Here is an 18043-nt window from a genome sequence, read left to right as displayed (position 1 = left end):
CAGGTAACTGCACTGTGCCACTAATTATTATGTCAATTAATTAAATGTCAATTATTATGGTTGGTGCAGCGTGCCCCATGAATAAACAGCACAGGGCACTTCCCATGTTTATTTTGATAAGATACCATCAAGGTATCACCCTGATACAAGGTGCAGCTGGAATTGTAAACCTACTGCACCGCTTCTCCTTTTAGTTGCCGACAGCAGGTGTATAAAATAAAGCAAGGAACAGATCAGGTAGACGCACAGTCTCTTGGCCGGAGTGGGGGAATTGAGAAGCAGAGGGCCTAGATTTAAGGTGAAGGGGAGAAAATGTTATAGGTATCTGAAGGGTAAATTTTTCACATAAAAAGACTGGGCAGTGCATATGAAGAACATAATGTACTGGTTGGATAGTTCCACTCACCAGTCGGAGTGGATAAGAATGGAGAAAGAGGAGTGTGTCCCGCACGATATAGGAACGATCCTGCTCTCACCGATAGTATAATATATAAGAAGAACCCAATTATTCACAATACAATAAGAATTTGGAAACAAATAAAATTATCCTTGAAATTAAATAATCTATCAGTACTAACCCCACTAGTGAACAATCCTGCATTCAACCCATCTCTTATCGACAAAACATATAAATAATGGGATAGACTAGGGATTAGGAAAGTAGGAGATATGTATGAATTGGGCAAATTGTTATCATTTCAACAATTAAAATCAAAATTTAAACTGAAGGATAATCAATATTTTAAATATATACAGATATGTGACTTTATGAAGAAATATATACATAGATTTCAAACTATTTTTTTAGACCCTTTAGAAGAAGCAATGAATATTAAGGCTGATTCACAAAAACTAATATCATATTTTTATAATAGTATATTAAATAGAGAATTACCCTCAACAGAGGCACTAAGAGAAGATTGGGAACATGAACTAATGAGAAAGATCCCGAAGGATAGATGGGAAAAGCATCTGATGAACACACATAATTGTTCCATTAATGAAAGACATAATTTAATTCAATTTAAATTATTACATAGACTATATTATTCAAAAACGAGGTTGAATAAATTTTACCCAAACGTCTCTCCCAGATGCGATAAATGTTTGTTTCAAAACGCTAATTTAACACATTCATTTGTAGGATGTACAAAGTTGAATAAATTTTGGAGCGATATATTTGATATATTTACAAAGCTCTTCAAGTCAAGAATAGAACCTAATACGGAATGGATTATATTTGGAATAATAGTAGAAGATATCAATTTAAACAAAGACCAAAAAGTATTCTTTAATTATGGGTTAATAATTGGAAAGAAATTGATACTTACATTTTGGAAAAATACAGCTATAATCAACTATTAAAATGTGGATTAGGAATATGATGGACATAGCACGCCTTGAAGAAATGAGACTGCCTAATAGATAAATATGACCAATTCTTAAGGAGTTGGTCCCCTTTCATCGACTTTTTGGAATCATGTGATGCAGCAGTACAGTAAAGATTACTGATTTCAGGTCAGGTCGTGGATAGATTTACATCTCCGAATAAAGATTTGAAAATTTCTTTTTTAAGGGTCTTATTCTCCTATTTCTACTTTCCACTTTTTCTTTTCTGAGAAAACACACTTCACGTTTTTCTATTTTCTACTATCTATTTTTCCTCTTTTTCTTCTCTCTATTTTTTGTTTTTTTTACTTTCTTTTCAAAAACATAAAACTAGAGGTTGTACATAGAATGTATTACGTTATGACATAGTTGGCACCTAAAATTAGTTCCCACTGTATTGTTTTGTACTGTATTAACTTCTAATAAACTAAACACAAAAAAAAAAAAAGGTTGGTGGGTGTATGGAACGAGTTGCCAGTGGAGGTAGTTGAGGCAGGGACTATCACCACGTTTAAGAAGCAATTAGACAGGTACATGGATAGGACAGGTTTAGTGGGATATGGGGCGTTTGGCCCATATCCCACTAAGCCTGTCCTATCCATGTGGGACCAGTGTAGATGGGACATGTTGGTCGGTGTGGACATATTGGGCCAAAGGGCCTGTTTCCACACTGTATGACTCTATAACTACAGCACAGCCATCAGGCGTTCCCTCATTGGTAGGGAATAGGACTGCAGTTCTGCTGGTGAACAGGTTTTACTTACATGTAGATGTAACTACGCAGAGGAACTTATCCCTTTCCAGAGTCACGGACCAGTACACTTGACTTTAGCTGTGGCACCAAGTAAACATTTGATAAAGCCAAATTGAGCCAAACCCCTTTATTCTTGAGAACGCCACCAATCGGATTAAATTACTCAGTGTCTTTTAAAACTGCGAGCTTTGATTGTGAGGTGTGACACGGTGATGATTATGGTTTATTCCACTCGATTCAAATAACATATCTAAATGTCAAATCCTTAACCATTTTTTTTTTTAAAGCACAAGCTGTTTCCATAATTACTAATTGAGTAAACACCTCTTGTCTGAACAGTGATGCATAAAGACCTTTAGAGCCACGTTGTGCTGAGTCCTGGCACTTCCTGTTGCCTTGGGAACAGTTTTAAGCTGTTTACTTTCTGAGAGAGTGAGAGAGAGAGGCGAGAGAGAGTGTAGCAATAGAGAGAGAGGAGAGGGAGGGGGAGAGGGGGAGAGGGGGAGAGACTGCGTTGAGTACACGATTGTCTGATATTTTAGACGTCGCTATTCCGTTAATGCCTGAGCTTGGAAACATGATACAAATGTCTGACACAAACACGCCGATCATTGTTCTCTTGTGCGCTTGTTCCGAGCTAGTACTCTGGCTATTTTCTCTCGTGTCATCTCTAATACAGTGTCATTGATTCAGCCCCCCTCCATTGTCAAGAGAGCTATGCCCCCCATCACATCTAGTACTGCGGCAGTCAATGTTCTGATGTTCATTATGCAGTGAATGTAGTGTGTGTCCAATTGGCATGGTGACCTAAGGGAGAAGTGTCGCCCAGCAGTGTGTGAAGAGGGAGCCAGTTCTCTCCGCAGCGCTGAGCACTGAGAACAGCCTGCGCCCGGGACGGTTTCCATACCTCTAAACCCCTTGTTCATCTCGCACACATTGAACCAGGTATCAAGCCCGCTGCCCTTCGGTTGTAAGGGAGACCTTAGTCTCGCTTTGCCTTAATTTTGAAGATGTCACCAGCTAAATGAGTTTGGTATTTATTATTCACAGGAGTTTCAACAAACACATTGAAAATTCAGATGTCCTGCGAGGTTTGTCAAAGGGGCAGGGAGTTGGTTGAGTGCACTCCCGAATGGGTCGTGGGTTTCCTAGGATATTCACTGGAGGGGAGGAGGTTGGGGAACAGCCCTGATTACTGACGGTGCAGGCTTGAGTGGGGAATCAGTGCAGTAGGAAGGAACTACAGATGCTGCTTTAAACCGAAGATAGACACAAAAAGCTGGACTGAAGAAGGGTTTTGACCCATTCCTTCTCTCCAGAGATGCTGCTTGTCCCACTGAGTTACTCTAGTTTTTTGTGTCTATCTCAGGTAATGAGTGCAGGTGAGTGAGCTGCTCAGACCAGGACGCACACAGATGCAGCCTCAGGCACCATCATAGATCAGGGAGTAGGGCAGGGGGTATCCATCAGCAGGCACTGTAGCTGAATGTTGGGCATGTTCCACCGCGAGTGTCTGTGCAGGATTCTAATTAGATGTACGCCCCCACCAACCCCCAGTGTTCAAACCATCAGTTGTCCAACATGTCCTTCTTCAGGGAAAGCCTCCTTCCCGCGGTGCTCGGAAAGGGGAACATCAATTGGATAGGGTGAATGGGAAGGGAAAGACTCATGTCCCTCATCGGATAGTGAATGACTAGGTAATTGGGCGTTAAGGAAAAGTGTTCTCCCACCCAAGGGTGGTCAGGGTCTGGAACTCTGAGATGAAGGCAGGAAATCACTTGGATGGTCTCACACCGATGACCAGAGGACATAGGTTTAAGGTGAAGGGGAAAAGATTTAATAGGAAACTGAGGGGTAACTTTTTCACACAAAGGGTGGTGTGGGTGTATGCAACAAGCTGCTAGAGAAGGCAGTTGAGGCTGGGACTATCCCAACGTTTAAGAAACAGTTAGACAAGTGCATGGATCGGACAGGTGTGGAGGGATAAATGGACCAAACGTGGGCAGGTGGGACGAGTGTAGCTGGGACATGTTGGGCAAGTTGGGCCAATAGGGGTGTTTCCACTCTGTATCACTCTATGACTCTATGTCTGCCTGGCTAACTGGGAAACAGGGAAATAGGCGCAATAGCTCTTTTTAATCTGATATAAACTTAATGGGTCAAATGATCCCCATGTGTAAAGTTCTTGGCTCCGTCTGTGCCACTTGAATCTCACTTTAACCTACTTTTTATTATCTCCAATTATTATATAACAAGTATAAAAAAACGTGCGGAAAGGTTCCGAATTATCTCTTTTGTCCCTGGAAGAGATAGCTTGGAAATTTGATTGATGTTTGGAGACCTTAGGAAATTCTTAAAGGTTAGCCAACTTACTGTGCAATTTCTACAGTAATTAAAAAAAAATGATTCTAATCCAATAACATGTTTCCACTTATACCTTCACAAATGAGGCAGTGGAGTCTTACAGAAATGGTACCCCATAACTCGAGCTGGTACCCCATAACTCTAGCTTGTGCAATGAAGTGCATTATTATGGACCTTCCTTATTTCAAATTGAAGGGAGAAAGAACTTGGATAATAAATCGACATTCCATCTCATGTTTCTCAAATACATTTTTTCAGCCAATCAATTACTTTATAATTACATGCAGGGAATGGTGGGATATGAATCATGTGCAGGCAGAGAAGATTCGTTTAACTTTGCACCATGTTTGGCATGGGCATTGTGGGATGAAGAGCTGCTCCTGTGTTGTGCTGTTCTATGTTCGATTTTGATGAAGAGTTACTGTTGCAGGAAAACCAGCAGCTCACACAATCACCAAGGTGATAATAGATATTTTGACTTTGCAACATTGGTTGGGCATAAGAAAAACTATTTAGTTCAAAACAGTGCATGGGGCTCATTTCCGTCTGCCTCGGCAAAAGGGTAGGACCTTGTGTGAGAAACATCACCTTAGGGTTGGAAGGCCTGGTGAAATGGGTGAAGAACTGTGAAGTTTGCATTTTAGATTTGTTTAGTTCACAGCAGGTATAGCATTGAAACAGGCCCGTGGGCTCACCAAGCTCACACCGGCCATTAATCACCTGTTCACACTAGTTCTACGCTTTCCCACTTTCTAATCCACCCCCTTCACACTAGGTGTAGGAAGGAACTGCAGATCGCTAGCTTACACCGAACATAGATACCAAATGCTGGAGTAACTCAGCAGGTCAGGCAGCATCTCTGGAGAAAAGGAATTGGTGACGTTTCGGGTTGAGACCCTTCTTCAGACTGGACACTAGGGCCAGTTTACACAGGGCAATTAACCTATGAACCCACATGCCTTTCAGCTGTGTGGTCACACAGTTTAGTAGGAATAACATGAAGACGAGGGGACAATCGTGAAAGAGGTACAAGCTGGAGTATTTATATATATATATGTATACATCGTTTGTGAAAGTAGACGACAGGTTATAAAGTGACTAACAAGCATGCTGGATTCTGTGCATATTGAGAATCAAAGAATGAAGGTGATTGGAATAAGAATTTTAAAATGACGTGGGGGATATCTGTTCTGCAGGATGGGGATGCACTGCCCATGATAATAAACTATAATCCTTGATGGAAAAGTATTTACCTGTCTTGAGTTAACACCTTACCCTAATCCTTATGTTCCTAACATTAAGATACTGTCAAAAATCTCTGTCCACACAACTCAATTAATTCTTCATCACAACTAAGTATCTTCTCCCTTTTCTATGAAATGCTTTGTTGCTTTTATTTTAGCATGCCATTAAGACCTTTGGATGCTAATAATTTTCCTAAATTAAAACCTGGAGAGTGAGCTCCTTTGATCGTTACTCTGTGCAGGGCATAATTGACATGCCTAATCCTCTCCTCATTAAGAGACATACAAATAATGCTTTGTCTGGAACCAAGGTTTAAGGCCCTCGATGGGAAGGGGATGAAAGGCAAGGTAAGACATCTCTTGTGGTTTCCATGAGATATGATGGGAAGGGGAACGTGGTGGTTATTGAAGGTGGACCACAAGGTCCAGGAGTCAATGAACATCTAACATCGGCGTCAATCTGAAGAAGGGTCTCGACCCGAAACGTCGCCCATTCCTTCTCTCCATAGATGCTGCCTGTCCTGCCAAGTTACTCCAGCATTTTGTGTCTATCTAAACTGTGGCTCTACATTTGCCATTCCCTCACTCATAGCTACCCCCTATGTGTTACTCATCTTTGCCACTCACACTACCTACTCCAGTCCTTGTTTATTTACTTTCCTTCAACGCTGCACCAATTATCCTAACATCTTGCGGCTTCTGTTCATGGCCTTAAGTCTATTGTGCCTCCTTCATGATTTTGCCCTCTTCCTCCTGTTATTCCTACTAAAATGCATGTATACACATCCCAAAGACATGCGGGTTCGTCGGTTAATTGTCCTCTGTAAACTAGCCCCAGTGTGAAGGGAGTGGATGAGAAAGTGGGATAACATAGAACATATTTTGGCTTCTGCTCATCGTCTTAAATCTATTTTCTCACATTAGCCACCACCACCACTTCCATGCCTTGCCTAGGTGGAACTCTTGAATGTACGATACTATAAAATGGGCAATTACAGCAATTCAGAAACCTGTTTAATATTTATCTTCATTTTTATTTTCAATTAATGTCAATGAAGCGATTATGGAGATATAAAATAGATTCAAGAGACATTAATTGTCACATGCACCAATTGGTACAGTGAAATTTGTGGTCATCATACAGCCATACAAATAAAAAAGGACACAGCACACAATAGACTTTAACATAAACATCCCCACACAGCGGAATGAAAGTTTCCCACTGTGAGGGAAGGCACCAAAGTTCAGTCATAATAAGCTGCAGTTCAGTTCAAATAAACTGCAGATGTAATATTTCTCCCTTATTTCAGATCAGAGCAGTTAATTGTCCTATGCTCCAAGGTGCAATGAGATATCGTCAGCATGAGGCTCAGCCAAAACTCTTTGAATCACTTCCCTCTGGATGGCGTCTCCGGACTGTCAAAGCTGCCACAGCCAGACATAAAAACCAGTTTTTATCCACGAGTAGTTGCTCTACACAACAGCCAAAAATCTGTAGCCTCCCTTTGATCTGGTATTTTGTTGGTTCACATGCTTGATCAATGGTGTTTTATCATTAATGTTTTATTATTATTAATGTTTAGTGTTTTCTGAATCATTCGTAACTGTCACTGTATGTCATGTTGTTACTTGTGGGCGGAGCACCAAGGCAAATTCCTTGTATGTGAATACTTGGCCAATAAACTTACTTACTTACTTATACAGCAAGCAATAAGTACAATACTAAATACACCAAGGTATGCAAAACAGCAGAATAATGCAAAGATTGTGGTGAAATCTGAACTGTTATAAAGAAGTACCTAAGTTTAGAGACACAGCACGGAAACAGGCCCTTTAGCCCACATCGACCATCGACCATCGATCACCCATTCACACTAGTTCTGTGTTATACCAATTTCATATCCACTCCCTACACATTAGGGCCAATTAACCTAGAAACCCGCAAGTCTTTGCTACGTGGGAGGAAACCAGAGCCAATCCATGCGGTCACAGGGAGAATGTGCGAACTCCACACAGAAAGTACCTAAGTTCAGGATCGGACACAAGTCCCCGGCGCTCTGATAGCAGCTTTACCAGCTGCGTCATTGTGTCGCCCAAGAAGGAAATGTGAAAGAGGTGAATGATTTAGGCGTCAGATAGCAGTGGAGAATGGACAGCCTGTCTTTCAAGCTCCTGAATTTTCTCCCAGAAGGTGGAAGAGAGAAGAGGGAATGGCCAGAATGGCAGGCATCCTAGATACTTCCAACCTTCCTGATTGAATGCATCATGAAGATGGACTGGTTAGTAGTGACACGCCTGTAATTCATTTACTTCAGGATGTTCAGTATTCACATTGATAGGTCCCAACCCAAAATGTAGTCTGCCATTTCCCTCCACTGATGCTGCCAGACCGCATGAGTTTCATCAGCACTTTGTTTTTTTGCTCAAAACCCCAGACTTCTTGCTTTGCAATTATACACAGGCAAGATTAGGTCTTCCCAAAACCACTTCATTCTGAAACCTGATCAATGACCCAATAAGTAACGCTTGAAATGCCCAAAATATGTATTTCCATTCCTTGTACCGAAAGTAAACATATTCTAGAAAGAGATCTACCAAAACTAAATCTGTATCTGAACATTTTATTTTTTCCATGAAGTTTGATTTCAAGTGAGCCAAGGTTCAAAGAAGGAAGAAAAGCTTTGCCTGGAGCAATGGCAGTTTTGGATTAAATGCTTTTTTTTTTGTCTAGTTGGATGAAAATGGAAGGTGGTTTCATTGGATGTGAGCCTGTTTTAATTGGCAGTCTGCTGGGCTTTTAGCAAAGCCCATTCACAGGGCAGCAGCATGAGGAAAGTTATTCCCTGGAATGTGCAGTGGTTGCTTTAAAATCAGGTAATCATCGGTCATTGGTTTAACATCGGAGCCCGCAGGTTGTCATTACTGAGGCCTAGGTAGTAAGTCTAATCCAAAAGCGTAGTAAATACCATTGTGGAGTGTTTTGAAGACCCCAGCTGGGTCTTTAGTTGGTTCTATCTGCAGGATTCCCCACCCTCTGGGGAAGATTGAAAGCACCATGCTGGGCTCTACAGTTCCGTCTCTCTGGGGAGAGGAACAGAATCCTCCCTCAGGCTTTGCGACTCGCCACCTCTCCTCCTTGCCTGACCGCTTCAAGGGAAAATGCAATCAGTTCAGGGGCTAACAGGAGAATCCTACGAGCATCGGAAACGAGTGAACATATTTTGATCACCAGCTGAAATGGTGAATGTTGAAAACTTTTTGGATATATCACTTAGTTTATAGAAATGAATCGCGGAAAAATGTAGAACCACAAATGTTGACAGGAAAAACAAATTTAAAATGTCTTAAACTGTACTCAGGATGTGTAAATCTGGTTTGTAACCAAATATTTTCAGGTTTTTCCTCTTATTTCTTCCAAACCTGGCACGCACAAGAGAAGTAAAATTGATTAAACTTGTGGAGAGTGTTCTGCTTTCTCTCAGATGGTGAGACATAGGAAAACAAATTATTTTGCCAAAGATGGATGGAAATTCTTAAAGAATAAGATTTGGCAGCTACCTCTGACTTAAAAGCATTATATTGTCTTTCTAAGGCAGCCCGTTGTCACCGAGGAGTCAAAGATGGCTTTGCCTGGTTTTCTTCAATATGGAGTGGCCATTGTATACTAGCTGCCACAGGGTCATGAGACAGAACAAGGTTATTGTTCAATGGCAAGAAGGTCCAAGATGACTGGAGATCGGAGACACAAGGAACTGCAGATGCTGGAATCTTGAGCAAAACACAAAGTGCTGAAGGAACTCAGCTGGTCAGGTAGCATCTGTGAAGGGAATGGACAGGCAATGTTTCAGGTTGGGGCCCTTCTTCAAGACACTTCTGGAGGTAAAGCTCTGTTACTGACAGCACACAGCTCCCATACATAGACACATTCTGACACATGCCAACTAATATGGATTGATTCTCCTCATGCTTGCCTCTCATACATTCTCCCCTCTCTACCCCAATCCACATCACCTCACTTTTCTAACTCCTCGCTCTTTTTCCTGGACCCCTCCCATCTTTTCATATCATTAACTCTTCCACTAACTCCTCCCTTCACATTCTTTTCCCTGAGTTTCCTCCCCTCCTTCACTCATTCCCATCCATCTGGTGACTTTGGTCCAATTATCAAGCTTCATATTTAAGACATAGGATCAGAATTAGGCCATTCTGCCAATCGAGTCTGCTCTGCCATTCGATCATGGTTCCGTTCAGTTCAGGCTGATCTATTTTTCTTCCCCTCTCAACCCCATTCTCCTGCCTTCTCCCTATAACCTTTGACCCCCTCACTAATCACAAACCTATCAATCTTCACTTGAAAAACCATAATACAGCCACCAAATATCAGCCAGCACAGCCAATCTGTGGCCATGAATTCCACAGATTCACTACCCTCTGGATAAAGAAATTCATTCTCATTTCCATTCTAAAGGTATTTAAGAATTTCTCATTTCCATTCTAAAGGTACATCATTTTACTCTGTGGCTGCACTCTCTGGTCATAGACTCTCCCACTGCTGGAAACATCCTGTCCACATCCACCCTAGTTAGGCTTAATATTGTCTTGTTTACATAACGTACAAACAAACAATGAATGGTCAACTGAATCCTAGAGAGGCTTGAGATTGGAAATTGGCCAAAACAACATTGGCAATAAATTCAGGAGATCATAGAAGTGTATTATGGTTTTGCCAAGAAACTGACATGGGTAAACTTGTAGAGTCATCTGTGGAAAGAGCAACAGTTAACATTTCATATCTATGGTCCTTCATTCGAAATTAAACGGCGAGTTCAGATGAAGAAGAGTCCTAGACCTGAAACGTTTTCTCTTTGTGTAGATATTATCTGACTTGCTGAGTGTTTCCAGCATTTTTCTGTTTTTATACCTGGAACAGGTCGCCGAGTGAGGCAGGAATGTACCAAGACAGAGTGAACATCTCGGATTGAGATGGTGCTCATTCTTTGATTAGAAACCCCAACAGTGTATTTTGCTGCACCATCTTTTTGAAATGCAGGCCTTGCCTCACTACAGACAACCAGCGGGATCAAAGATTGATGATGCTCATTCACCAGCCAAGAATATGACCCGAGTAGAGAGGTGCTCCCCTTCCCCTCGACTCACTCACGTCGCCAGGTACACGCCTGTTGTGCAGCACCTTGCCGCTAGAGGGCGCGGGCTGACACAACGGCCAGCACTGGACCCCGGACCCTGAATACCCCTCACACTGGACCCCGGACCCTGAATACCCCTCACACTGGACCCCGGACCCTGAATACCCCTCACACTGGACCCCGGACCCTGAATACCCCTCACACTGGACCCCGGACCCTGAATACCCCTCACACTGGACCCCGGACCCTGAATACCCCTCACACTGGACCCCGGACCCTGAATACCCCTCACACGGGACCCCGGACCCTGAATACCCCTCACACCGGGGCCCCGGACCCACCGGGCCCTGAATAACCCACACCCCGGACCCTGAGTTACTATTAACGTTGAGGCCGGCGCCGGTTGTCAGGCAGCAGCTGAAAGGCCAGAGGTCAGGCTGCGGCTCTCCCAAGAGGGGGAGCAGACGGGGATTAGAGGAAGAGGGGGAAATCTTAATATCAACCTGTCTTAAAATAAAAATCCGTCCTTGCGTTTCATGATTTAGACTTAAAATGAAAAACGAGAATTGTATTTACAAGAGCTGGCGCGCGTGGAGTGGTGATAGAGAGAATGGGGCTGAGTGTTTTGGTCCCTGGTTTTCAACCCCCCCCCCAGTTGGCAGAGTCGGTAGGGGGGGCGGGGCTGTGTCCGCGGTCGATGATGCGCATGCGTGAGGGAGGGAGCTTGGTCCAAATGGGATTTAAAGTGGTGCTGGAGCGGGAGCGGGAGCGCGCCCGGCGTCGGCGGGGACGCGCGCGCATGCGTGAGTGGGGAAGCGGGCGGGAGCGAGCGAGCGAGCGCTAGAGGCAGGAGCGAGCGAGCAGTCAGGGCGGCCGGGATCTCCTCGCACGTCCATGGGAACGGCCAGAGTGACGGTGGCGGCGGCGCTGCGCTGGCGTTAGGCGACCGAGAGCGGAGAGCCGACGGACAGTCGGAACCCAATGGAGCGGGCGGCTCGCAGTCGGGGTGTCCGGGATGTGCGGCTGCCGGGAGGAGCGTGTCGGCGGCAGCGGCGTTGAGAGGTGAGGGAGAGGGGGATGGCTGAGGGCAAAGGGAGGGGGGGAGAGACGGAGTCACGGACTGCCTCCGGCTTCAGATCCAGCCCCGATTTTCCTAGGCCACAACTCGGGCAGAACCCAGCTCTGACTTTAAAAACAAAAATACATCCATCCCAGTCCAACAATAGTTCGTGTGCGCAACTTTCCTGCAGGAAACTGTTGCTGTTCGTGCTTCAATGGAATCGGGGTGGTTGAGATTCAACTGTAGCCGGAGCAACAACAAAAGCCAGCTCCGGGCTCCAGTGGGAGAGCAGCAATGACTGGCAAGCGTACAAAACTGCAGAGCTCCGGCTAATTCAGACTGCAATGCTTCACAGTTTGGTCGTGTGTGTGTGTGAGAGAGAGAGAAAAAAAAACCCAAGGTGGAGGAAACAGAGGAAGGCGAACAGGAGCTAGTGGGGAGCTATAAAGAAATTGAGATAACAAAAGAGGAATAGAAAATAGAAGGAATAAATGGAAGATGGAAAAGAAAAGTGAAAAGATACAGGGAGGCAAAAAAAGGCACTGAAATTGACAAACATTAATGGGAGAAAGAAGCTGGAAACATTTATAAATGGAAATAGGTGAACAACACAGGCTGATGGGGGATGGAAATAAAAATGAAGGGATCTGTGCATGGGGTGTTGGGAAAGAAGGGGGCAATGAAAGGAAGTTTAGAGAAAGACCATAAATGACAGAGAGGGAAATAGAGCAAGGAGGTGACAGTAGGAAAACAGACTTTGACACTGAAGTGGAGATGGTAAGAGACCAAAAAATATAGAATGACAGAAACACATAGTAAGAAATAAGGGAAAGTAAAGAGAGATATAGATACAGAACAGAAAGATTGATCTGAAGTCCCAGTCGGTTATATGGGTATTGTTGACAGAAATTAGCTTGATGGCAAGCCAAGCCTTGTCGACAGCCTGTATGAGTAGAAAGCAGAGCCCTAGAACTGAACATTGAGAGTTGGTTAGAAAGAGCCATCATGATATTAGATTACAGTCTTTAAAAAAAATGAGGATCCTTGTTTTTGCGATTTTCCCCCTCTGGGCAGGCCAGGCTTGTTTTTGTTTTGCGGTGCTTGTATTGAGAAAGGGTTAAACAGTATTTACCCATTTAGCTCTTCTGCTAGTGCTCTTTAAAATATTTTGAGTTTAATTATTTCTTCATCATTGCACTGTGTATATTTAGTGTCAAGGAATTGTGTGAAATACCATGCTTTAGTTAAATCATAAGTACTGTAAAGTTTGCATATACTTAATTAAGTTTGCATTGCCCATGGTTATTCCACAGTTGAATCTTTGTAAAGCAATAGTACTAATCCTCAGCACTCCAGTTATCTGTAATTCCTGAACGCTGTCAACAGACACGCCAAACTTCATTTTGCACCATTGAGTTTGCATCCATATTTCTCGTCTCCTTATTTGTCAGCCTAGTGATTAGTAAGACATTTTCATAAACAGTTGCTTCATTCAGTGGATTGTTTCTAAATTGAAAATGTGTATAGTTGTACCAGCAAATTACAGAAAACATAGATTAAATTGTATGTCATGCTTGGAAATTTGTGGTGTGAAAAGACACTGTACCCAAAAGGCACAAAGATGCACACTGGATGATTATGCTTCAAAGTTGTTTTGATGTCAGTTGATGATAATTGTTTCTGGCATGGTATATTGTACTAGACTTATTGGGATCTGTCACTTGGGTTGTTGATCTTCAATCTTGTTAGCTGTTCAGTCTTAAACCTAATCTAGTGCAGTGGGATTTTCTGTGTGCCCAGCTTTGAGGGATCTTTTGGCTTGAATTTGCAGATAGCTCTTGAATATGGTGTAGCTGTACAATTTGATCTGTATGGATCTGTGGAAAATTTGATTATGACTATCTTAAATAATAGTTTGGCTTTCTACACAAAACAGCTGTCAGGCAAACAGTTTTTCTTTTGTTTCGTGTTTGTGAAATGGTTATTTTCTTTGGGATTGATAAAACCTTTATGTTTTAGTTATCCCCTTCTATTTATATTAATTTCATCCTTAATAATTGAGATAATGGAGTGCTCTCCATGGACAGGCTAGATGCAGGAAGATTGTTCCCGATGTTGGGGAAGTGCAGGACAAGGGGTCACAGTTTAAGGATAAAGGGGAAATCCTTTAGGACCGAGATGAGAAAAACATTTATCACACAGTGGTGAGTCTCTGGAACTCTCTGCCACAGAAGGTAGTTGAGGCCAGTTCATTGGCTATATTTAAGAGGGAGTTAGATGTGGCCCTTGTGGCTAAAGGGATCAGGGGGTATGGAGAGAAGGCAGGTACAGGATACTGAGTTGGATGATCAGCCATGATCATATTGAATGGCAGTGCAGGCTCAAAGGGCCGAATGGCCTACTCCTACACCTATTTTCTATGTTTCTAAGATGCACTGGACTTGTTACACTTTACCATGGGATTTAAATTTGTGTTGAGATGGTCTCCTTTTTTTATTGGTTCAATTGATGTGTACTTAACAGGCTGAGCTAGAATTTAGTCGCCCATCGTAAATTGCCCTCGACGGTGGTGGTGTGCTGCCTTCTTGAACTATGGCAGTTCTTAAGATGTAGGTATACCCACATATAATGTTTTGAGATATACCCACAATAATGCTTGGGATGAAGATCTGAGATTATGATCCAATGATGAAGGGATGACAATATATTTCCAGTTCAGGATGGTGCAGAGTTTGCGGGTAAAACCTAGCCAGTGGTGTTCCTTTCCTTGTGTTGCCCTTTAGCTGGTTGGTTTGGAAGGTACAGTCGAGAGAGTCTTAGTTGCTGCTATGCATCTGCAGGTGGTAGAAATACGATGGTGGAGCAAGTAAATGGTTATACATAGGGTGCCTATCAAATGGTGCAAAGTTGCTGGGTGTGTTGTTGAAGTTGCATTTATGTAGGCAAGTCCCAATACTGACTTTGTCCCACACAAAGCCTTCCACCTTCACCAAAAAGTCACATGTAATATATTAATGACAGTTATTAATTTTGATGTACTATAAGTTTGTAATAATGTTTTACTATTCTGTTATTTTTCACAAATTTGTCTTTATTAAAACTGTCGTTGCTGTTCTCATAGTGATATTGATGAGGGTGGGGGGGGGAAACAGTTAACTCTTCGCATGTGAATATTTATTTCCTTAGTTTTTAAAAACTTGTCAAAATACTTAAGATTTGGACAGATAACATGTCCTTACAAAAGCATTGGTGCTGTTCAGTGCACAGCATTTATTGATCCCCTCTTGAATGGAAATATTCTCAGTCATTCTCCAGATGTAAAGTATCCTTTCAAATGTTGTATAAGATAAATAAGAGTTAAGAATCTTGCAGCGAAAGAAAGGGGGACCATTTCTTAAAGACAATTCTAGGTGCGCTTTGGCAGCTTGTTCAAACATCAATTATAGCTTTTTTTGGAATTAAAGGACATTGTAACCGTAGATAGTGCGGTACATTTGTACCGGACATAATTCAAATTGCAACATTCCTTGGTGGAATTATGAAATCACCCCCACTGTGCTAGTGTGTACTGAAGATAAAAGAAAACACCCAATATGGGGCCTGTGCATAAAAGGAGAATTTGAAGCAGGTGAAGTACTAACAATCTGAAATGGATTTGATGTGTTCTTTCCTCTTAAAATTATTGGTTCCAGTACAATAGAACGCAGAGACCAAAATCAGTTAAAAGGGTTAATAATGACATGTTAGCTTCCTGAGAAACTAACGAGGCAAACAGGTGGTTTGGACCACAGAAAGCAATTGCTTTGCTCAATTTCCCATATGTTTCATATGTTGTATTAGTCACAGTACTCGTACACCAGATTTAATACTTGGTCAACAGCGTGTGCTTATTAAATTTCTTGAGGTTAACGTGAGAACAATGTTCTATCGGCACCTAGAGAAATCTGCAAGTCTAAAACTAAATCTTCTGCTTACTTATAGCTGGGATTCCAGCACCACACCTACGACTGTTACTGTTATTCGGCTGTCTATTCCTGTTAGTTTCACACAGGCAGTGCACAGCCAAGGTCAGCCAGAACTGGCCAGATATTCCAAGCTCCACTACCAAAACCAGCGAGGCTCCAAGACCATGAAGCTATAAAAATGGGAGTATTTTTGATTTTTAGAGATACAGAATGGAAGCCGGCCCTTCGGCCCACCGAGTCAATGCCGACCATCGATTGCCCTTACATTCATTCTGTGGTATAACAGAATTAGTGTGAGGATAATGTGGACTCCCTTTCACATCCTGCACATTTGGGGCAATTTATACAAGCCAATTAACCTGCATGTCTTTGAAATATGGGAGGAAACCGGAACACCTGGAGAAAACCCATGCAGTCACGGAGAACGTTCGTGCAGACAGCACCCGCAGTCAGGATCAAACCCAAGTCTCTGGCACTAAGGCGGTAGCTCTACCACTGCGCCTATGATTCGCCGGGAATAGTAACAGAATTTTTTTTACAGTTTTAACGTTTGTTGCAAAATGTTAGGAATTAACTTTATGGATTTTTGAAAAACTTTGGTCATCTGGAACTGCCTTCAGCTGCTGCTCAACAGCCAGGTCTGCTGTCGGGGACCAGTGCCAGGTTTCAAGTAATGTAATGCTTATCTTATACATCAGAGTTGCTTTTTATCAAAGGCATTGAGGTTGCGTGATGAACTTTTGATGGAATTGCAGGGACAATGAAATGTTGTCATGGATAGTCTATTACGATTGAGATGACTTGCACTGTTGCTGGTTTCGATGAGACCGGTGTGGTAGCGACGGTCCATTACAAGTGCAACAGGAGGGGCTTGCTGTGTAGGCAGGTGGTTATTGAGGTGAAGTGCATTTCTTCTGTGTACTGGTTCTGTGCAATCCCAGCGTAAGCTCCTATGGATTTCATTCCAGATGCTCTTTGAACATTCTGAGGATTCCCAGGAATTGTCATGTGGCAAAACTTAGGTGGGAGTTGGAATACACAGCATTCCAGGAGGAAGTCAGAAGATATCACGGTGTGATATTTCTCCATAAAAGGCTTAGTTGAAGACTTCTTAAGGTCTTACAAACCACTAAATTTGTCAAAATTGCTTTTAGTAGGAATGTCTTTCATTTATCTTTATTTCTAACATGCCTCCGACTTAGTGATTACCTTTGGTCTCAACTAATTGGAGAAGGATGGTACCTGGAATTAAGCACTTGAAGCATGCATCTAGTCAAGTAGTCTCAGGCAGTATATTTTGCAAAACATTTTTTATTTGATGCAACTCCAGGTTTGGATGCCTTGGGTACACCAAGTACTTTGAGTCTTATCAAAGACTCAAATTATTATGCCGTATTCTCTGAGGGCATTGAATCACTTTCATTACATTAGTCAGGGTCCAAGTGCTACCTATGCCAACACCCAATTTCAAGACATTTAGTGGTGTTCTTTAAATAAAATAACTTTTATTTGGAAAGGAGACAGGAGATATTCTTTTGGTTCTTTGGTTTTAAGGAAATACTAGGAGTGCCAGGTACATTTGAACTGCCCTTTGGAGAGAAACATTTCTCCAGCATTAGCTAAACAGGGTGTATTGAACAAGTTGCCAGAGGAGGTAGTTGAGGCTGCGACTATCCCAACGTTTAAGAAACTGTTAGACAGGTGCATGGATAGGACAAATTTGGAGGGATATGGACCAAGCGCAGGCAGGTGGGACTAGTGTAGTTGCGACATGTTGGCTGGTGTGGGCAAGTTGGGCTGAAGGGCCTGTTTCCACGCTATATCACTCTGTGACTATGACTCGATGCATGTACAAGAATACCAGAGAGAAGGAATCTCTCCAGAGATGCTGCCTGTCCCGCTGGGTTACTCCTGCATTTTGTGTCTAATTTTGGTTGAAATCGACATCTGCACTTCCTTTCTACAAGAATACCAGTATATTTTGCTTCTGCTAAAGATGCATGAAAAGTTTAGTGTTTTCTATGTTTGTTTTTGCTTCACTGAAAAGAAAATTGGGTTCTCTTCCTTCCTCCTGATTAGCATACTTTACCTTAGATTGGTCTTGTCTCCGATCTTATTGC

General features: G+C 42.5%; 1 protein-coding gene across 4 annotated transcripts in view; it reads left to right on the top strand.

Moving 5' to 3' along the window:
- Positions 1-18043, top strand: part of cdon (cell adhesion associated, oncogene regulated) — a 186197-nt gene that overhangs the window by 85785 nt on the left and 82369 nt on the right. Inside the window, exon 1 of one of the 4 annotated variants that reach the window (XM_033049861.1) lies at positions 11710-11960. The exons of 2 other annotated variants lie outside the window; for them this stretch is intronic. The gene's annotated coding sequence lies outside the window, so the exon portion shown is untranslated. Of the gene's footprint in view, positions 1-11709; positions 11961-18043 lie in introns of those variants that run through there. One more of the 4 variants, XM_033049864.1, reaches the window with a different exon arrangement.

This window comes from Amblyraja radiata, chromosome 33, assembly GCF_010909765.2.
Source record: "Amblyraja radiata isolate CabotCenter1 chromosome 33, sAmbRad1.1.pri, whole genome shotgun sequence".
NCBI classification, from domain to species: domain Eukaryota; kingdom Metazoa; phylum Chordata; class Chondrichthyes; order Rajiformes; family Rajidae; genus Amblyraja; species Amblyraja radiata.
This window is presented reverse-complemented; position numbering and strand designations above follow the sequence as displayed.